Source organism: Pongo abelii, chromosome 20 (assembly GCF_028885655.2).
Source record: "Pongo abelii isolate AG06213 chromosome 20, NHGRI_mPonAbe1-v2.0_pri, whole genome shotgun sequence".
In the NCBI taxonomy this organism is placed as follows: Eukaryota; Metazoa; Chordata; class Mammalia; order Primates; family Hominidae; genus Pongo; species Pongo abelii.
This window is the reverse complement of record NC_072005.2, coordinates 11,776,192-11,799,713: the sequence shown is the minus strand read 5'-3', so window position 1 is coordinate 11,799,713 and position 23,522 is coordinate 11,776,192.

The window sequence follows — 23,522 nt, the reverse complement described above, 5'->3', positions numbered from 1 at the left end:
AGGCCTCACCTTTCATTAGTGCCACATTGGGAATTATGTTTCAACAAGCATTTTGGAGGGAACAAACATTCAAACCTAGCAGTGAATGGCCGGGTGTGGTGGCTCACTCCTGTAATCCCAGCACTTTGGGAGGCTGAGGTGGGCGGATCACAAGGTCAAGAGATCGAGACCATCCTGGCCAACATGGTGAAACCCCGTCTCTACTAAAAATACAAAAATTAGCTGGGCATGGTGGTGTGCGCCTGTAATCCCAGCTACTCAGGAGGCTGAGGCAGGAGAATCGCTTGAACCCGGGAGGCGGAGGTTGCAGTGAGCAGAGATTGCGCCACTGCACTCCAGCCTGGAGACAGAGCGAGACTCTGTGTAAAAACAAAAACAAAAACAAAAACAAATAAACAAAAAACCTAGTAGTGAATGATCAGGTATGCTCCCTCTGCCAAGCATATCACAAAATTCTGAACTCTCAGTGGGAACATAGGAGTTCAGCAGCTACCATATTTTTTCATAGTTTAGGGACATTCTTCCTCCATTATTGGTTATGTTGGTGAAGCCCCCTAACTAAATTCAGTTTCTAGGTATAGTGAAAGGTTCAACTTTGTGAGCAAACATTTGTAACAATATGCAGTCTCAGGACTGCTGATATTAACTCTTCTGCCCAATAGGTAGGAGGACTTTGTCACATCAGGAATTACAAACATCCTGTACACATAGGTATTAGGGGTGATCTAGGCAATAAATGACACTCCTTTAACTCACCAAGGAGTGGCATTTTATAATTCGACTGTTATTTTACCAAACACATTTAATTCTAGCATTAGAATTGCATTCTGGGAGAAAATGAGTTTAGAAAGAGGGTAAGAGTTGGATTACCATGTCGTTGCATAAGTGTTTGGACACCACAGCATCATGTGACATTTATGTAGTGAGTACAGATTCCCAGTGCTGTCAGTTTCAGCTTTCCTCCTCTGCACATGTAGGGTGTTTCAGGACTCAGTGGCCTTTGAGGATGTGGCTGTGAACTTTTACCTGGCAGGAGTGGGCTTTGCTGGGTCCATCATAGAAGAGTCTCTACAGAGATGTGCTACGGGAAACCATCAGGAACCTAGACTGTATAGGTAAGGGTGACATCATGTCTTTACTTAGTCAATTACGGATATTTGTTTCTTGGTCACCAATGCTGTTCAAAGATTTGGAATATAAAGGAAATATGTTTGACCCTTGAACAATGCAGGGATTAGGGGCACCAGCCCTCAATGCAGTCACAAATCTTCAAATAACTTTTTCTCCTCCACAACTTGACTACTAATAGCCTACTGTTGACCAGAAGCCTTACTGGGAAGATAAACATTCAGTTAACACATATTTTATATGTCATATGCATTACTTATTGTTTTCTCACAATAAACTAAGGCAGAGAAAAATGTTAATTAGAAAATCACAAGGAGAAAAAACTATATTTACTATTTCATTAAGTAGAAGTGGAGCATCATAAATGTTGTCATCCTTATTGTCTTCACATTGAGTAGGCCAAATAAGAGGAGGGGTTGGTCTTGCTGTCTCAGTAGTAGCAGATACTGAAGAAAATTTGTATGTAAGGAGATTTATGTAGTTCAAACCTGTGTTGTTGAAGAGTCAACTGTGGTTTGGTGAATAAATCATCCCTAACTGCAGTCTACATAAAATCTTACATTTTTAATATAATTTTATTTTTATTTTTTATTTTTTATTTTTTTGAGATGGAGTCTTGCTCTGTCACCCAGGCTGGAGTGTAGTGACACAATCTCGGCTCACTGCAGCTTCCGCCTCCTGGGTTCAAGTGATTCTCCTGCCTCAGCCTCCCAAGTAGCTGGGACTACAGGCGCATGCCGCCATGCCCGGCTAATATTTTTTTGTATTTTTTAGTAGAGACAGGGTTTCACTGTGTTGCCCAGGCTTGTCTCGAACTCCTGAGCTCAGACAATCCACCTGCCTCGGCCTCCCAAAGTGCTAGGATTGACTACAGGCGTGAACCACCGTGCCTGGCCTTAATATAATTTTATAATAGTATATAGTTATTCTTCTGGGTCTACATTTTAGGAATGAAATGGGAAGACCAAAACAATAAAGATTAGTACAAAATTCGCAGAAGAAATCTAAGGTAATTTGCCCTAGGAAGAGAAAGATATGTCTTTGGAATAATTCTTAAAGTGACAGGAAATTTTTCATGCCTGTAATTCCAGCACTTTGAAAGGGTGGGAGGGTGGGGCGCAGTTCACGAGGTCAGGAATTCGAGACCAGTCTGGCCAACATAGTGAAACCCCATCTCTACTAAAGATACAAAAAATTAGCCAGGTGTGGTGGTGTACACCTGTAATCCCAGGTACTTGGGAGGCTGAGGCAGGAGAATTGCATGTACCTGGGAGGCGGAGGTTGCAGTCAGCCGAGATAGTGCCATTGCACTCCAGCCCAGGCGAGATTGCAAGACTCCGTCCAAAAAAAAAGACAGGAAATTTTTAAAACAAGCAAAAAAAAAAAAATTAAAAAAAAAGAATAATCCTGGCTTAAATTTATTCACTCTTAGAAAATTTTCTTCGAAAACATACTTAAATGGGACATAGCTATTAAGTGTGTCTGCAAAATAATTTCCTTGGAAAACAGTACTAAGAATTCCTATGTGAATATTACTGTTCCGATGATAGCCGCAGTTGAGTTATCTTGCACAGCATTCACTCCGTTCATGTTCAAACAGGGCATGACACCTAAGCTTTGCATGATAATGTTAACAATGTAAATTTAAGACCTATTAATATATATAAAAAACACTTATAAACAAACCTGTAGTAATTGTACTTCTCTGTTTTTACAGATGTCATATGGTAGACTGATTCTGTGAAAGTAAAGGAGGTAGATAATTTGGAGAAACTTTCAGCCAGATTCCAGGTGGTATTGTGAACAACAAAAATCTCCCTTGAGGCCGGGCTTGGTGGCTCACGCCTGTAATCCCAACATTTTGGGAGGCCGAGGCAGGCAGATTACCTGAGATCGGGAGTTCGAGACCAGCCTGACCAACATGGAGAAACCCCGTCTCTACTAAAAATACAAAATTAGCTGGGTGTGGTGGCACATGCCTGTAATCCCAGCTACTCGGGAGGCTGAGGCAGGAGAATCCCTTGAACCCGGGAAGCAGAGGTTGCAGTGAGCCAAGATCGGCCATTGCACTCCAGCCTGGGCAACAAGAATGAAACTCCGTCTCAATAAAAAAAAAAAAGTCTCCCTTGAGCAAAACCATGTGAAAGCAGTGTGTGTGAAGAAGTCAGCATGGGTCGTTTGTCTTAATTGCTACCATAGAGCTCATGCTCAACACAAGCCACGTGAGTATCAGGAATATGGAGAGAAGCCACATAAACATAAACAACGTGAGAAAGCCTCCAGTTATTGCCACTTCCTTTGAATACATTAAAGGCCTTACCCTGGAAAGAAACTTAGTGACTGTAAGGAATGTGAGAAAGCACTTAATCATCTCAGAAGTTTTCAAACACACATGAGAATGCACAGTGGAGATAGGCCTCATAAATGTAAGATATGTGGGAAAGGCTTCAATTCTCACAGACCATTTCAAAGACATGAAAGAACTTACACTGGAGAGAAACCTTATAAATGCAAACAATGTGAGAAAGCCTTCAGTTGTTTCTGTTACACTCAAATACTTGAAAAGGCTCATACTGGAAAACAACCCTATGAATGTAAGCAATGTGTAAAAGCATTTTATCATCTCAAAGGCTTTCAAAGACACACAAGAACATACACTGGAAGTAGAAATCATAAATGTAAGATATGTGGGAAAAGCTTTCATTATCTCAGTTTAGTTCAAAGACATGAAAGAACTCACACTGAAGAGAAACCCTATAAATGTAAGCAATGTGGGAAAGGCTTCTTTCACACACAAGCTTTCAAAGACACATGAAAACGCACACTGGAGATGGATCTCAGACATGCAAGGTATGTGAGAAAACCCTTGATTCTTCTAGTTTTCTACAAAGACATAAAAGGACACACACTGGGGAGAAACACTGTAAATGTAAATGTGGGAAAGCCTTTAGCGATGTCTGTTCTTTTTGAAACCATTAAAGGACTCACACTGGAAAGAAACTCCATGAACGTAAGGAGTGTAAGAAAGCATTTTGTTTTTGTCCTTTTCCCTCCTAAGGCAAGAAAGAACTCACTGGAAACAAAACCATGAATGTACACAATTTGGTAAAGCCTTCAGTGTTTTCAGTTCCCTTTGTATACATGAAAAAATTCACACTGGAGAGAAGCTGTATGAATGTAAGGGATGTGGAAAAGCATTCAGTTCTCCCACTTACTTTAATGGACATAAAAGGACTCACTAAAGAGAAACCCTCTAAATGTATGGAATGTGGGAGAAGCATTTGCTAGTCTTATTTTATTTAAGATATGAGGAAGAATTCACATTGGAGATAAGCCCTATGAATATAAAGATGTTATAAAGACAAGTAGTTTCCATTTATTTTGAATATAGTTATCTCTTGATATATTCAAGAGATTGGTTCTATCACCTCCCAAGGACACCTGAATCCACAGATGCTAAAGTCCCTTTTTGAAAATGACATAGTTGCATGTAACCTATGCACATCCTCCTGTACACTGTAAATCATTTTTAGATTATTTATAATACTTCATGCATGTAAATACTATGTAAATAGTTATTATATTGCTTAGGGAATTATTGAGGAAAAAGTCCATACTTATTCAGTACAGGGCAACCATCACAGGCCTCCCTAAATAGTACATGTCAGCCAGAAAGTTACAATTTCCTTCAATACACACAGATTCCTTTTGAGAATTGACATGAAAGGGTATGTTAATATTCAGCAAAATCCTAGTTTGTCTCTCTTGATTACCGAGGTATAGTGATAGTGATGATGATCACTGTATGGTGCCTAACATTGTGATTTGTTGAGGTGGCTAGACATGTGGTATTGTAGATAAGTAGTGAGAGACCACGTTAAATGGAATCTTCTGACAGAACATCAGAACAATCATCTATGTTACAAGAACAAGGTTCTGATTGCAGATGTTGACTCTTTGGAGGAGGCTAAATAATACAGTCAGGATCTGTTTGGCTTGAGGGCTGAAGATCTATAAGTACTGAGGGTTCAGTTTTCATATATGCAAATGCTTAGTTAGAAACATTGTTATACGAATCTTATTCCTTTATTTCTTTGAATCATCAGATGTGTTTGTAGGCATGTTGTAATTACTCAGGTGAGGTGGAGACTTTGCCCCACTGAGGGATCTTACTTGAGGATAATAATCTTTAACACCTCTGCCTGTTGAAAAACTGCAGCAATGTGTTCAGGTCCCAATCAATGGCTCTGCATCTTCTAAATCTTCTACATCATCATAATGTCATTATTGTTGTCGTTGTAGAGGATTTCAGAAGATCTTTTGAGTTCCTTGTTAGTAAAGATTTGTCTTTGCTTTTGTGTAAGTTTTTCAGTCATCCTTGATCATGTCAGACAGCCTTTCCCATCAATCTCTTTTCCAGAATGTCGAGTCAAAGAGGATTATTCTTTTTTTTTTTTTTTTTTGAGACAGAGTCTTGCTGTCTCCCAGGCTGGAGTGCAGTGGTGCGATCTCGGCTCACTGCAAGCTCCATCTCCCGGGTTCACGCCATTCTCCTGCCTCAGCATCCCCAGTAGCTGGGACTACAGGCACCCACTGCCACGCCCGGCTAATTTTTTGTATTTTTAGTGAAGATGGGGTTTCACCACATTAGCCAGCATGGTCTCGATCTCCTGACCTCGTGATCCGCCCGCCTCGGCCTCCCAAAGTGCTGGGATTACAGGCGTGAGCCACTGTGCCCGGCCCAAAGAGGATTATTCTTACACGAAGGTTACCTTCTCGGTTTTTGGCTTGCTTGGGAACTCTGACCACTTCCTCCTTTCATATTTCTCTTCTTTGAAATAGAAGTGCTTTTCCTAAGCCTGTCTCAACACTAGGGCACACAACCGGTTTGTTTTCTAAGGCTCACATTTGGAAAAGAATGTTGCCTCAGGATGAATGTTACCTCAACTCTCACTCATATCTGATTCAGATGATATTTAATTGAGTTTGAGTTTAGGCTTTACAGCTAATTGTGGACTGACTCAAGACTTTCGATGCTGTTGAAATGAAATAAATGTATTTTGCATGTAGGGATATAAATTTGGGGAGGCAGGGTAGAAAATTATTGTCTCCTGAAATTCAAGTGTTGAAGCCTTACTTCCTAATGTATGGAATGAAAATATGGGATCTCAGGGAGGTAGTTAGAATTAGATGAGATCATGAGGGTAGTCCCTTATGAATGGGCTTATAAGGTTCCCTAGGTAGCTTTCTTTTGCTCTTCACCATATGAGAACTCAATGACATGACAGCCTTGTTTGTACCATGAAGCAGACAGACCCTTACCAGGCACTGAATCTGCCATTATGTTGACCTTGGACTTACTTAATAATTTCTTGTACAGTAAGAATTAAAAGTTGGTGGGTTAATACCCTCAGTACTTGGTATTTTGTTTCAGCAGCCCATGCTGGGTAAAATACAATTACGTTGAAAAATATGTTAGGGAATTGAATAGACATTCCTCTAATGAAGTATACAAATGCATGATAATCACATAAAGATGTTCAACATCTATCATGGTTAGGGAAATGCAGATCAAAACCGCAATGACATCCACACACCCTCACCTTCATTATTTTGCTACTACCTAAGAAAAACAAAATAACAAATACTGGCAACTATCTGAATTAATCAAAACTCTTGTATGAGGCCGGGCACGGTGGCTCTCGTCTATAATCCCAGCACTTTGGGAGGCTGAGGCAGGTGGATCACGAGGTCAGGAGATCGAGACCATCCTGGCTAACACGGTGAAACCCCGTCTCTACTGAAAATACAAAAAATTAGCCGGGCATGTGGGCGGGTGCCTGTGATCCCAGCTACTCAGGAGGCTGAGGCAGGAGAATGGCATGAACCTGGGAGGTGGAGCTTGCAGTGAGCCGAGATGGCACCACTGCACTCCAGCCTGAGTGACACAGTGAGACTCTGTCTCGAAAAAAAAAAAAAAAAAAGAATCAAGCAGGAATCTTGAGCTGAAAAATGCAATTGACATATTGAAGAATGTATCATAGCCTCTTAACAGCAGAATTAATCAAGCAGAAGGAAGAATTAGTGAGCTTGAAGATAGGCTACTTGAAAATACTGTCAGAGGAGACAAAAGAAAGAATAAAAAAGAATGAAGCACACCTATAAGATCTAGGAAACAGCCTCAAAAAAGCAAATCTAGGAGTTATTAGCCTTAAAGAGGAGGGTGAGAAAGAGATAGGGGTAGAAAGTTTATTCAAAGATTTAATAACAGAGAACTTCCCAAACCTAGAGAAAGATATCAATATCCAAGTACAAGAAGGTTGTAGAACACCAAGCAGATTTAACCCAAGGAAGAATACCTCAAGGCATCTAATAATCAAACTCCCAAAGATCACGTGTAAAGAAAGGATCCTAAAAGCATCAAGAGAAAAGAAACAAATAAAACACAATGGAATTCCAATGTCTGGCAGAAGACTTTTTAAGGGAAACCTTGCAGGCCAGGAGACAGTGTCATGGCCATATTTTAAATGTGCTGAAGGAAAAAACTTCTACCCTAAAGTAGTATATCTGGTGAAAATGGCCTTCAAACATGAAGGAGAAACAAAGGCTTTCCAAGACAAACAAAAGCTAAGGGATTTCATGAACACCAGACTATCCCACCAGAAATACTAAAGGGAGTTTTTCTATTAGAAAGAAAAGGATGTTAATGAGCAATAAGAAATCCTCTGACGGTAAAAATGTCTCTGGTAGTAGTAAGTACATAGAAAAACACAAAATATTAATATTATAATACTGTAATTGTGGTGTGTGTCCTAATCTTAAGTAGAAAAACTAAAAGATGAATCACTCAAAAAATAATAACTATAATTTTTAAGACATGGGCAGTACAGTAGATATAAATAGAAACAACAAAAAGTTTTAAAGTGGGGGACAGTGTAGAGTTTTCATGAGTTTTCTTTTCTCTTGTTTGTTTATACAATCACTGTTAAGTTGTCATCAGTTTAAAATAATGGGTTCTAAGATAGTGTTTGCAAGCCTCGTGCTAACCTTAAATTTTAAAAAAGGTACAACAGATACATAAAAAACAAAAAGCAAGAAATTAAATTCTACCATTAGAAAAAAATTACCTTCACAAAAAGGAAGACAGAAAAAGAGGAAAGAAGGAAGAGAAGACCAGAAAACAAATGAAAAAATGGCAGGATTAAGTCCGTCCTTACCAAAAATAACATTGAATGTAAATAGACTAAACTCTCCAATAAAAAGACATAGACTGGCTAAATGAATAAAAAAGCAAAATCCAATGATCTGTTGCCTACAAGAAACATGCCTCACCTGTAAAGACACACATAGACTGAAAATCAAGTAATGGAAAAAGATAGACATGACATGCCAATGGAAACAAAAAAAAGACCAGGAGTAGATATACTTATATCAGATAAAATAGATTTCGAGACAAAAACTATAATGAGACAAAGAAGGTCACTATATAATGATAAAGGGATCAATTTATCAAGAGGATTTAACAATTTTAAATACATATGCACCCAGCACTGGAGCACCCAGATATATAAGGGAAATATTATTAGAGCTAAAGAGAGAGATAGACACCAATACAATAATAGTGGAGACTTCAACTCCCCACTTTCAATATTGGACAGATCTTCTAGATAGAAAATCCACAAAGAAACATCAGAATTAGTCTGCACTGTAGACCAAATGGACCTAATAGATGTTTACAGAACATTTCATCGAATGGCTGCAGAATACACATTATTTCCCTCAGCATATAGATTATTCTAAAAAAATAGACCATATGTTAGGTCAAAAAACAAGTCTTAAAACATTCAAAAAATTAAAATAGTATCAAGCATCTTCTCTGGCCACAATGGAATAAAACTAAAAATCAATAATGAGGCATTTTGGAGACTAGACAAATAAATGGAAATTAAGAGTATGCTCCTGAATGACCAGTGAGTCAAAAAAGACTTTAAGAAGAAAATTTGAAAACTTTCTAGAAAAAAATCCTAATGGAAACATACAAAACCTATAAGATATGGCAAAAGCAGTACTGACAGAGAAGTTTATAGCTATAAGTTTATAAACTATAAGTCAAAAAAGAGAAACTGCAAATAAACAAAATGCATCTTAACAAACTAGAAAAGCAAGAGCAAACCAAATCCAATATCAGTAGAACAAAATAAATAATAAATATCAGAGCAGAAATAAATGAAATTGAAATGAAAACAGCACAAAAGATCAATAAAACAAAATGTTAGTTTTTTGAAACATTAAACAAAATTGACAAACTTTTAGACACACTAAGAAAAAAAGAGAGAAGATCCAAATAAATAAAATAAGATATGGAAAAGGAGACATTACAACTGATACCACAGAAATTCAAAGGATCATTAGTGGCTACTATAGCAATTATATGCCAATAAATTGGACAAATTCCTAGACACATACAACCTACCAAGATTGAACCATGAAGAAACCCAAAACCTGAACAAATCAATAACAAGTAAGGAGATTGAAGCTGTAATAAAAATTCTCCCAGGAAAAAAAAAGCCCAGAACCCAGTGGCTTCACTGGTGAATTCTACCAAACATTTAAAGAAGAGCTAATACCAATCCTACTCAAACTATTTCAAAAAAAAAAGAGAAGGAAATTCTTCCAAACCCATTCTACAAGGCCAGTATTACTCTGACACCAAAACTAGAAAAAACATCAGAAAAAGAAACTACAGGTCAATATCTCTGATCAGATTGATGCAAAAATCCTCCATAAAATACTAGCAAACTGAATTCTACAATACATGAAAAAGATTATTCATCATGACCAAGTGGGATTTATCCTTGGGATGCAAGGTTGGTTTGATATACTTAAATCAATCAACAGAATACATCGTATCAGCAGAATGAAGGACAAAAAACAAATAATCATTTCAATTAATACTCAAAAAGCATTTGATAAAATTAAACATCCCTCAATGACAAAAGCCCTCAAAAAATTGAGTTTAGAAGGAACATACATCAACATAATAACTAGACCCACAGCTAGTACCATACTGAATGGGGGAAAAATTGAGTCTTCTCTAAGATCTAGAACATGACAAAGATGCCACTTTCATTGCTGTTATTCAACAAAGTACTGAAAGTCCTAGCTGGAGCAGATAATAAGAAAGACAGAAAGAAAGAAATTAAGGGCATCCACATTGCAAAGGAAGAAATCCAATTATCTTTGTTTGCAGATGATATGTTCTTTTATTTGGAAAAACCCAAAGACTATAAAAAACTATTAGAGCTGTGAACAAATTTAGTAAAGTTGTGGGATAAAAAAATCAACATACAAAAGTCAGTAGCATTTCTGTATGCCAACAGAGAACAATCTGAAAAAGAAATCCAAAGAGTAATCCCATTTATAATAGCCACAGATAAAATTAAATACCTAGGAATGAACTTAACCAAAGAAGTGATAGATCTCTATAATGAAAACTATAAAAACATTGATGAAAGAAATTGAAGAGGACACCAAAAAAATGCAAAGATATTCCATGTTCATGGATTGGAAGAATCAATATTTTTAGGATGCTCATACTACCCAAAGCAATCTATAGACTCAATGCAATCCCTAACAAAATACCAAGGACAATTTTCACAGAAACAGAAAAAAATATTCTAAAATTTATATGGAACCATAAAAGACCCAGAATAGCCAATGCCATCCTAAGTGAAATGAATAAAACTGGAGGAATTACATCACGTGACTTCAAATTATACTACAGAGCTATAGTAATCCAAACAGCATGGTACTGGCATAAAAATAGACACATAGATCATTGGAACAGAATAGAGAATCCAGAAACAAATCTACACACTCACAGTGAACTCATTTTTGACAAAGGTGCCAAAAACATACACTGTGGAAAAGACAGTCTTTTCAATAAATGGTGCTGTGGAAACTGGATGTTTATATACAGAAGAATGAAACTAGACCCCTACCTTTCACCACACACAAAAATAAAATCAAAATGGATTAAAGACTTATATCTAAGACCTCAAACTAGGAAACTACTGCAAGAAAACAATGAGGAAACTCTCCAAGACATTGGTCTGGGAAAAGATTTCTTGAGTAATACCTGATGAGCACAGGCAACCAAAGCAAAAATGAACAAATGGGATTACATCAAGTTAAAAATCTTCTGCACAGTAAAGGAAACAATCCACAAAGTGAAGAAACAATACACAGATTGGGAGAAAATATTTGCAAACTACTCATCTGATAAGAGATTAATAACCACATCATATACGAAATTCAAACAGCTCTAAAGGAAAAAATCTAATAATCCAATTAAAAATGGTACAAACATTTGAATAGCCTTTTTTTTTTTTTTTTTTTTTTTTGGGATGGAGTCTTGCTATGTCACCCAGGCTGGAGTGCAGTGGTGCAGTCTCAGCTCACTGCAACCTCTGCCTTTCGGGTTCAAGCACTTCTCCTGCCTCAGTCTCCTAAGTAGCTGGGATTACAGGAGCAAGCCACCATGCCTGGCTAATTTTTGTATTTTTAGTAGAGACGAGATTTCACTATATTGGTCAGGCTGGTCTTGAACTCCTGACCTCAGGTGATCCACCCGCTTAGGCCTCCCAAAGTGCTAGGATTACAGGTGTGAGCCACCACGCCCAGCCTGACATTTTCTTTTCTTTTCTTTTCTTTTTTTTTTTGAGACGGAGTCTCGCTCTGTCGCCCAGACTGGAGTGCAGTGGCGCGATCTCGGCTCACTGCAAGCTCCGCCTCCCGGGTTCACGCCATTCTCCTGCCTCAGCCTCCCAAGTAGCTGGGACTACAGGCGCCTGCCACTGCGCCCAGCTAATTTTTTTTTTTTTTTTTGTATTTTTAGTAGAGACGGGGTTTCACCGCGGTCTCAATCTCCTGACCTCGTGATCCGCCCGCCTCGGCCTCCCAGAGTGCTGGGATTACAGGCGTGAGCCACTGCGCCTGGCCCAGCCTGACATTTTCAAAAGAAGACATACAAATGGTAAACAGGCGTATGAAAAGGTGCTCAACAACATTGATCTTCAGAGAAATCCAAATCAAAACTACAGTGTGATATCATCTCACTCCAGTTAAAATGGCTTATACTCAAAAGACAAGCAATAACAAATGATGGAGAGGAGGCAGAAAAAGGGAACCATCGTGGACTGCTGGTGGGAATGTAAATTAGTACAACCACTATGGAGAACATTTTTGAGGTTCCTCAAAAAATGAAAAATAGAGCTACTATATGATCCAGCAATCCCACTGCTGGGTATATACCCAAAAGAAAGGAAATCAGTATATTCAAGAGACATCTGCACTTTCGTGTTTGTTGCAGCACTGTTCACAATAGCTAATATTTGGAACCTAAGTGTCCATAAACAGATAAATGGATAAAGAAAATACGATATACATACACAATGGAGTATTATTCAGCCATAAAAAAGAATGAGGCTGCTCTACCTATGGAGTAGCCATTGTTTTATTCCTTCACTTTCTTAATAAATTTATTTTCCCTTAAAAAAACAGAATGAGATCCTGTCATTTGCAACAAATGGATGTGACTGGAGATCATTATGTTAAATGAAATAAGCCAGGCACAAAAATACAAACATTGCATATTCTCACTCATTTGTGGATCTAAAATTCAAAACAATTGAACTCATGGAGATAGAAAGTAGGATGGTTACTAGAGGCTGGGAAGAGTAGTGGGGTGGTGATGGAGAGGTGGGGATGGTTAATGGGCACAAAAATAGAAAGATTAAATAATACCTACTGTTTGATAACATAACAGGATGATTATAGTTAACAGTAATCTAGTTATGCACTTTAAAATAATTAACAGCATAAAATTGGATTGTTTGTAACCCAAAGGATAAATGCTTCCCCCATTTTTTCCCATGCTTTCCCCCAACTTTTTTTTCTTTTACAAATTCAATGATCTTTTATTCTAAAAATAGACAATAGTAAAAAACTCCTTTGTATTTACTCAAGTAGTTAGTATTTCTGATGCTTTTCATTATTCACAGATTTACATCTGGTAACATTTTTCTTCTGCCCCAGGAAGGATAAATCATTCCCCATGATGTGATTATGGGACATTGTATGCTTGTTTCAAAACATCTCATGCGACCCATATATATATACACCACTATGTACTCGGAAAAATTAAAAATAAAAAAATTTTAAACAACCAAATAATAATTTTAGAAAAACAAAATAGAATAAAACCAAAAACAAATGAAAACAAATCAGAATTAAACAGGCAGAGATAGGTTTTATAGGATTTCTGTGTAGTGAAGGAGTAGGAGAGTCAAGGATAAATTTGATTTTCCAGAGTCCCCGAATGCTGCCTCTTACTCAGAGGAGGAAGGCTCAAGGAAGATTATTGGAGGGGAAGTCAAATGTTATATTTGTGTCTGGCCATGATAAGCTTGAGCCAAACAAGGGAGGTGTTGAACAGGCCATTGGACCTAGGAGTCTGGAGCTTGGGAGAAAGTTCTGGATGCAACTTTGAAAGTCCTTAGCATATGGAGACCATTTATTTATTTATTTATTTAGAGATGGAGTTTCACTCTTGTTGCCCAAGCTGGAGTGCAATAGCGCAATCTCGACTCACTGCAACCTCCACCTCCCAGGTTCAAGCAATTCTCCTACCTCAGCCTCCCAAGTAGCTGGGATTACAGGTGCGCACCACCAAGCTGGATAAGTTTTTGTATTTGTAGTAGAAATGGGGTTTCACCATGTTAGCCAGGCTGGTCTCAAACTCCTGACCTCAGATGACCCGCCTGCCTTGGCCTCCCAAAGTGCCGGGATTACAGGCGTGAGCCACTGCACCCTGCCATGGAGACTAGTTAAAGCCCTGGTTCCAGAAGAGGTCACCTGGTTTCAGGGTAACGGACAAAATATAGCAGAAGAAAAGGGTTCAGAAGGAAACCAGAGGCTGTCCACCTCTGAGCGTAGCAAGAGGAAGAGCCTGCAAAAGACTGGGCAGGCCAGTGAGGTGGGAGGGAGAATAGGTGGGTGTCCTATCCTGGAAGCTTGCAGGAGAAGGCATTTCAAGATGGGGACAGTGGTCAACTGTGTCACAAGTCACTGAGAGTTTGAATAAGATAAGGAATGCAGGTTAACTGTAGAGTTTGACAAGTGCTTGGCCACTGGGGGCCTTGGAGAACTGTTTCATTAGAGTATTCATGAGAATAGCTTATATTGAAATGTATTCCAAATAAATGGTAAGATGTTGCCTGGGGGCAGTGTTGCCCTTGGAACTGCTAGGTGTAATTACTGAAACTGTCCTTCTGTGACACCGCTTCATTTTTTTTTTCTTTCTTTTCTTTTTTTTTTTTTTTTTTGAGACAGAGTTTTGCTCTTCTTGCCCAGGCTGGAGTGCAGTGGCACCATCTCAGCTCACCGCAACCTCCACCTCCCAGGTTCAAGCAATTCTCCTGCCTCAACCTCCCAAGTAGCTGGGATTACAGGCATGCACCACCACACCCAGCTAATTTTCTTGTATTTTTAGTAGAGATGGGATTTCTCCACGTTGGTCAGGCTGGTCTTGAACTCCCGGCCTCAGGTGATACACCCACCTCGGCCTCCCAAAGTGCTGGAATTACAGGCATGAGCCACTGCGCCCAGCCAGACCACTTCTTAGTGCTGGTTCACTAGAATTCACATAGGATGGGATCATTGTATACATGTTGCTACACACCTTGCTATTTTCATTTAACATTTCATACACATACCTCTTATTTTTAAATAGATTCATAATTCATAGTGTAACTCTACAATATTATATTGAATCTTTATCCTAAACCACTGGATCATATGTGTGAGCATATTTCTGGTATGATTCTATTCCATCAACGTATTCATCTGTCTTTGTGCCAAAGCCACATTATCTTGATTCAGCATTGTTAAGTCCTCCAATTTTTTTGTTGTTCATTTGTTCTGCTTAGAATTGTTTGGCTATTTGTTTGACTATTGCAGATCCTTTCCATATTAATTGTGTAATGCCATAATAAATTGCTATTTGTCTTTCCTTTTCTTATCCCCCAACTTTTTTTTTTTTTTTTTTTTTTTTTTACAGATTCAATGATCTTTTATTTTTAAAATAGACAATAGCAAAAACTCCTTTGTATTTACTCAAGTAGTTAGCACTTCTGGTGCTTTTCATTCTTCACAGATTTCCATCTGGTAACATTTTTCTTCTGCTCCAGGAATTCAATTGACAATCATCAGCAAGTATGCTGATTACAAACACTTTTAGCATGACTGAGTAAAGTATTTATTTTCCCTTTATTTGGAAAGATATTTGCTGAATATAGAATTCTTAGTTGGCATATTTTTTTTTAGTTTCTTAAAAATTTTTCTCTGGTCTTCTGGTTTGGATTGTTTCTGATAATAAGTATGTAATCAGTCTTTGTGTCTCTATAGTTAAAGTGTCTTTTTTCTCCAGTTTTAAATTTTTTTCATTATCTCTGACTTTCAGCAGTTTGATGATGATGTGTCTTAGTGTAGGTTTTTTAATACATTTTGTGCTTGTGGTTTGTTGAGCTTCTTGCATTTCACGGTTTATAGTTTTCATCCAATTTGGAAAATATGTGGCTGATTTTTTTTTTTTTTTTTTGAGACAGCATCTCATTCTGTCACCCAGGCTGGAGTGCAGTGGCACAATCTCAGCTCACTGGCAAACTCCACATCCCAGGTTTAAGAGATAATCGTGCCTCAGCCTCTGGAGTAGCTGGAATTACAGGCATGCACCACCACACCTGGCTAATTTTTGTATTTTTTAGTAGAGATGGGGTTTCGCCATGTTGGCCAGGCTGGTCTCAAACTCCTGGCCTTAAGTGATCTGTTTGCCTTGGCCTCCCAAAGTGCTTGGATTAGAAGCATGAGCCACTGCACCTGGCCATGGCTGATATATTTTTAACAAAAATTTTTATTCCATGTTTCCTCCTGCCTTTTTAGGAGTCCTTGTAGTTGTCCCATCATACAACTCATTGACAGTCTGATTTATTTATTTATTTTATTTTGAGATGGAGTTTCATCTTGTTGCCCAGGCTGGAGTGCAATGACATGATCTCAGCTCACTGCAACCTCAAGTGATTTTTCTGCCTCAGCCTCCCAAATAGCTGGGATTACAGGCATGGGCCACCACACCCAACTAATTTTGTGTTTTTAGTAGAGACAGGGTTTCACCATGTTGGTCAGGCTGGTCTTGAACTCCTGACCTCAGGTGACCCAACTGCCTTGGCCTCCCAAAGTTCTGGGATTACAGGCATGAGCCACCGCACCTGGCCTCTGGTCATTTTTTAAAAGTTACTTGTTGGTTGGGCACCGGTGGTTCACGCTGTAATCCCAGCACTTTGGGAGGCCGAGGCAGGTGGATCATAAGGCCAAGAATTCAAGACCAGCCTGGCCAGGATGGTGAAACCCTGTCTCTACCAAAAATACAAAAATTAGCCAGGTATGGTGGTGGGCACCTGTAATTCCAGCTACTCAGGAGGTTGAGGCAGAGAATTGCTTGAACCTGGAAGGCGGAGGGTGCAGTGAGCCAAGATCATGCCACTGCACTCCAGCCTGGCAACAGAGCAAGACTGTCTCAAAAAAAAAAAGTTACTTGTAGCTGTGTAGTCACCACCACACAGCTCATTGATGTTCTGTTGATATTTTTTTGGTCATTTTTTTTTGGTGGGTGTTTCATTTTAAATACCTTCTACTGCTATTCTCTCTATCTTTTTTTTTCTTTTTTTTTTTTAGTCATGGTCTTGCTCTCTCACCCAGGCTGGTATGCAGTGGTATGATCATGGCTCACTGAAGCATCAAATTCCTGGGCTCAGGTGATTCTCCCACTTCAGCCTTCAAGTTGCTGGGACAACAGGCATGCACCACCACACTGTACTCAGTTTTAAAATTTATTTAGAGACAAGGTCTCACGATGTGGCCCAGGCAGGTCTTGAACTCCTGGCCTGAAGGGATCCTCCCACACCATCCTCCCAAGTAGCTGGAATTACAGAAATGAGCCACCATGTGTGGCTTCAGCCAGTGTATTATTGTTATTTTATTATTATTCTCTTTAGAGGTGAGGTCTGGCTATGTTGCCACAGTTGGATTTTAATTCCTAAGTTCAAGTGATCTTGCCACCTCAGACTCCAGAGTAGCTACAGGTAGATACCAATATGCACAGTCCTATCCAGTGTATGATTTTATCCCAGATATAGTTACGTTCATCTCTAATAACTGGAATTGTGTCTTGTCTTTCATTTATAAATTGTGTTGAAGTAACACATACTAACATAAAATTTGCCATTGAAATTTTTTTTTTTTTTGAGGGGAAGTCTCACTCTGGCGCCAGGCTGGAGTGCAGTGGCGCGATCTCAACTTACTGCAACCTCTGCCTCCCAGGTTCAAGTGATTCTCCTGCCTCAGCCTCTGGAGTAGCTGGGACTACAGGCGCCCGCTACCACGCCCAGCTAATTTTTTGTATTTTTAGTAGAGACGGGATTTCACCATGTTGGCCAGGATGGTCTCAATCTCCTGACCTCATGATCTGCCCGCCTCGGCCTCCCAAAGTGCTGGGATTGCAGGCGTGAGCGACCGCGTGTGCAATTCAGTAGCATTCAATACATTTATGACTCAGTGTGACCACTGCAGCTATCTCCAGAACTTTTCATCACTCCACATAGAAACTCATTACCCAGTAAATAAAAGAACTCCTCATTCCACCTTATCGTCAGGCCCTGATAATCTCTCTTCTACTTTCTTGCTCCATGAATTTGACTATTCTAGGTACTTCTAAGTAAAAGCCTACAATATTTGTCCTTCTGTGTCTGACTTATTTCACTTAGCAAAATGTTTTCAAGGTTCTTCCATGAAGCAGAATGTACCAGTGATTCAGTTTTTTATGCCTGAATATTCTATTTTATGGGTAAACCACACTTTGCTTCTTCACTCATAGGCTGATGAACATATGGGTTATATCCACAGTACTGTTTTGGGAATTGTGAATAAGGCTGCCATGAAATTGAGTTACGTATGTCCGTGTGTGTTTCTGATGTCTGTTTCTTTGGGTGTACACTTAGGAGTTGAATGGCTGGGTTACAGAGAAATTCTAAGTTCACCTTTTTCAGAATACTTATACTGTTTTACACAGTGGCTGCAGTATTTAACATTCTCCCCAGCAATGCACAAGAGTTGCCATTTCTTCCATCTTCTCCCACCTTGGCTGTATAATAGCCATGCTAATGGGTATGAATTGGAATTTCATTGTGGTTTTGATTTGCATTTCCTTAACGACCAATGACGGTGAACATCATTTCATGTATATAATTGTCATTTATATATCTTCTTTGAACAACTTCATTTATTTATTATTATTATTATTTTTTGAAATGGAGTTTTGCTCTTATTGCCCAGGCTGGAGTTCAATGGCATGATCTCGGCTCACCGCAACCTCCGCTTCCCGGGTTCAAGTGATTCTCCTGCCTCAGTTTCCTGAATAGCTGGGATTACAGTCATGCGCCACAGTGCCTGGCTAATTTTTGTATTTTTAGTAGAGACGGGGTTTCACCATGTTGGTCAGGCTGGTCTCGAACTCCTGACCTCAGGTGATCTGCCCACCTCAGCCTCCCAAAGTGCTGGGATTACAGGCGTGAGCCACTGTGCCTGGTTGAACAACTTTATTTCAAGTCCTTTGTTTATTTTGAATCAGGTCATTTTGTTTGTTTGTTTGTTAGTTTTTATCTGTATTTTGTGATGCCATATATTTCTGGAGCCTGGGAATTGGCTCTGATGATCCTCCTTGGTGGTTATCTGTAGAAATGATCTTCCAATTGTCCTTGAAATGCTGATACATGTCAAGTTTGACATGGCTTACATGAATTCATGGCTCTTATATATAAAATATGGTTCTGATTTTGAATGACGATGGCTCTTATTTTGATGGCAGGCAGGGGTACATCATAATGTTCCACCCAGCAAAGTGTCAGCTCATATTTTCTTCTTCTGGCCATTGATATCCTGTGTTCTGACAGATAGTACCCTAAAGCCCCTCTTGCCCTGTATGTTTAGATTTTTACATTTGCCCTGATGATTAAGGATGGTGTAAAATTTTAATAAATCCTCCATAGTTTTTGGAAGAATGTGTTTTATATCAGCTATAAAATTACTTCCATGGGGCGCAGTGGCTCACGCCTGTCATCCCAGCACTTTGGGAGGCCAAGGTGAGAGGATTATGAGGTCAGGAGATCGAGACCATCCTGGCTAACATGGTGAAACCCCATCTCTACTAAAAATACAAAAATTAGCCAAGCGTGGTGGCAGGTGCCTGTAGTCCCAGCTACTCCGGAGGCTGAGGCAGGAGAATGGCATGAACCCGAGAGACGGAGCTTGCAGTGAGCCGAGATCGTGCCACTACACTCAAGCCTGGGCGACAGAGCAAGACTCTGTCTCAAAAAATAATAATAATTGTTATTATTATTGTTATTATTATTATTATTATTTCCATGGTCTGATTCAGCCTACAAAGGAATGCCAAAATGAGAAATATTTTCAGTTATTAATTACTTCACCATTCATACATGAGCATGTGTAGCTGTACAGCACTGAGCCCATCCATTAAACATGCAGACAACCACCAAACAATGGGAATGGCCTCAAGCTGGAGAGAAGCTAATCCATTTGGAATACTGTGAGGGGCAGCATGGCATTGGAGGATTCTCTGAGGTATGCTGGTTTCATCCAGCAATTGGGCAAGTTTACAAGTAGCGCAGTGGGAAATAATTGGGTCAGAAATTTTGTGCATGCCAAGGGAGACAGAGCCAGTTGCCTTTTAGACCATTAACTGTCCATCATTTGCATCTATGTCCAATCCAGTGGAAGATTAGCACAAGGCAAAACATCAAAAGAAAGGAGCTACAGTGTGATTGGCCTAATGTATAATCTGTGCAATAGTTGTCTCCCCTTTGTATCTATTGATGTTTTTCCGATTATTGAGCTTTTACTTGATAATATAAATCAAGGATGAAGGCAGGTTTGTGAATTCAGCAGAGATAAGGTGCCATTTTTGGTTTCCTGTTTAGCAGTCTTTTTTTGCTTTGTTTTGTTTTTGAGATGGAGTTTCACTCTTATTGCCCAGGCTGGAGTGCAATGGTGCGATCTCAGCTCACCGCATCCTCCGCCTCCCAGGTTCAAGTGATTCTCCTGCCTCAGCCTCCCAAGTAGCTGGGATTACAGGCATGCACCGGCATGCCAGCTAACTTTGTATTTTTGGTAGAAATGGGGTTTCTCCATGTTGGCCAGGTTGGTCTTGAATTCTCAACCACAGGTGATCCACCTGCCTTGGCTTCCCAAAGTGTTGGGATTACAGGCATGAGCCATTGCGCCCCGCCCTGTTTAGCAGTCTTTTAATGCCCAGAGATGTAGTGGAAGTCTCCTTAGTATGGGCTAGACAGTGAACAATAGCCATTTTAGTAGAGAGGTGAACAACCTCTAATAGTGCCCCAGTTATGTATGTTCATTGGCAATGGGTGTACCAGAACAAGTTGTAAATGCAAAGGATTTTCAGATTGTGCCAATGGCAAAAAAGACTCCCAAAGCATATCTGGAATCAGTGTCAACGGTGGCAGTTTCCCCTTTGCCAACATGCGAGATCTAGTAAGAGCAATGAGCTAGAGGCTCAGGCTGATTTTACAGTGAGTAAAGAGTATGCCTCAATTGTTTCATGTGGAGAAATTATGACAAAACCAGTTACTATGTTTTCCCTACAATTGTGTTGAGAGGCCTTCTCAAAATTATAGTCATCCAAGGAGGTGTCTAGGAGATCTTCCTGTGGCTTTAGGACCGTTTCTATCTGTGCATGACAGTCATGTGTCATGCATGACTGTCAGGAATGGGGTGGGGCTCTCCATCATCAGGTCAAGGTAGTGTAGTAGCCAGACTTACTGGGAAGATGTCAGAATTAAATCAATATGACAGAATCGAGAGTCTGGAAATAACCCCCTTTGCTATCATTTGAATGTTTTTGTCCCCTCAAAATTCATGGGTTAGAACTCAATCCCCAGCACCACAATTTTGGGAGGTGGAGACTTTTAGTCTTTTGGCAGAGCCCTCATGAATAGACTAATGCCACTATAAAGGATTTGATGGATGGGGCTCGCCCCCCTCTTGCCCTTCTGTCTTCTGCCCTGTGAGGATGCAGTGTTCCTTCCCTCCAGAAGATGCAGTAAGAAGGCCCTCCCTAGGTGCCGGCACCTTTACCTTGGAATTCCCAGCATCCAGAACTACGAGAAAACTAATTGATATTCTTTATAAATTGCCCACTTGGCAGTATTTCATTATAGCAGCACAAACGGACTAAGACACTCTTCATGGATAGTTAATTAATTTTCAACAAATAGGCCAAGATAAATTAAAGGGGAAAATCTTTTCAACAAGCTACTAAGGAAGTTGAATATTGACCTTCAGAAACACGAACTGAGTTCCTTATTGCATGCATTAGTTAACTCACATAAAGTTAACTCACACTGAAATGGTACATTTAGCAGCAGATATTAGAGGATATCTTTGTGACAGAGGGTTGGGGAAGGAGTTGTGTTTCGTTTTCTTTTAAAAAACTCAGAAATAGCTGAGTGCAGTGGCTCACGACTGTCATCCCAGTAGTTTGGGTGGCCGAGGCGGGCAGATCACCTGAGGTCAGGAGTTCGAGACCAGCCTGACCAATATGGAGAAACCCTGTCTCTACTAAAAATACAAAATTAGCCAGATGTGGTGGCGCATGCCTGCAATCCCAGCTACTCAGGAGGCTGAGGTGGGAGAATCACTTGAACCCGGAGGCAGAGGTTGCGGTGAGCCGAGACTGCGCCATTGCACTTCAGTCTGGGCAACAAGAGCAAAACTCCATCTCAGAAAAAAACAAACAAACAAACAAAAAAAAAACCTCAGAAATAAACATCCTAACTCAGAAAAGCATGATGTTGCCATAGAACTGACTGTGAGGAAACTAACAGCAATACTTTCTATATTGTGTTTAAACTTGCACATACAAATTTTGGGCTTTCTAGCTTCTCTTAGGATTTCTTTTATACTTTCTTTGGGGGAGGGGGTGTGGGTCTCACCATTGTTGATTTTTCCTTCATCATGGTAATGCGAACAGCTATTTTTGTCTGGAAGCTTTTATATGTATTTAAATCATTGCAGAAATCAAGTACTTACTTGTTGCCACTTGTAAAAATATACAGAATCTGTATATAAACCCCTGACAATCAGTTAGTTTGATACATTGTGCCCTCTTTTAATATGTATGGAAACAAATAAATAGAACATTGTTCCAGGAGCAGTTAATGTGAGGAGTGAGGGGTGGAGCATTTATAAAATAGTAGTTTATCCTTCAGAGAGCAGTTTTTAGCATAATAGACTGTGGGAGTGTGTGTGTGTGTGTGTGTGTGTGTGTGTGTGTGTGTGTTTATTCTTTTTAAGGAAACTATCATTTATGCATTAGTTATACTCAGACGTCATTTTTTTCATTCATTTTCTAAACATGCCCATTTGTCCCAGCAGAAAATGCTATAGTTTCTAGAAGCTGATTGAAGATTTCATTTCATCTACTGACATCTCATGTTCAGCTCCTTTCTATTTAGCCATGGGTACCAGCTTCTAGTTCAAAAAGCTTTTTTTTTTTTTTTTTTTTTTTTTGAGATGGAGTTTTTTTTTTCCTCGCTCTGTTGCCCAGGCTGGAGTGCAGTGGTGTGATGTCGGCTCACTGCAACCTCTGCCTGCCGGGTTCAAGCGATACTCCTGCCTCAGCTTCCTGAGTAGCCGGGATTACAGGAGCGTGCCACCACACCCGGCTAATTTTGTATTTTTAGTAGAAACGGGGTTTCATCATGTTTGTCAGGCTGGTCTCAAACTCCCGACCTCAGGTGATCCACCCGCCTTGGCCTCCCAAAGTGCTGGGATTACAGGCGTGAGCCACCGCGCCCGGCCATAACGCTTTTAAGTCTAGTATTTTTACTTCATAAACATATGGAGAAAGGCTAATGTTTTCAAATTCAAAGTGTGATGTCTTGGCTTTTGATTGGAGCGTTTAATTTATTAACATTTAATGGCATAAGGAGGGAGCATTTCCACGCTGTGCAGAGGGGACAGGTATTTTGAGATCTCAGAGTTAAATTCTTAGTTGTCCCTCCCTTATCACCAGCTTCTGATCCACCCCTGGGCTCCACTTTAGGAATCATTGCCTGGCTTCCCAGCTTGGGGATATGTTTGACCTCCTGAAAGGGGGTCTGCTTGTGAACTGTGAGTGCAGTAGGCTGCTTCTCTGAGCTTGTTCAAGTTTTTGCTTTTCTTCTCTTTTCATTCTTTAT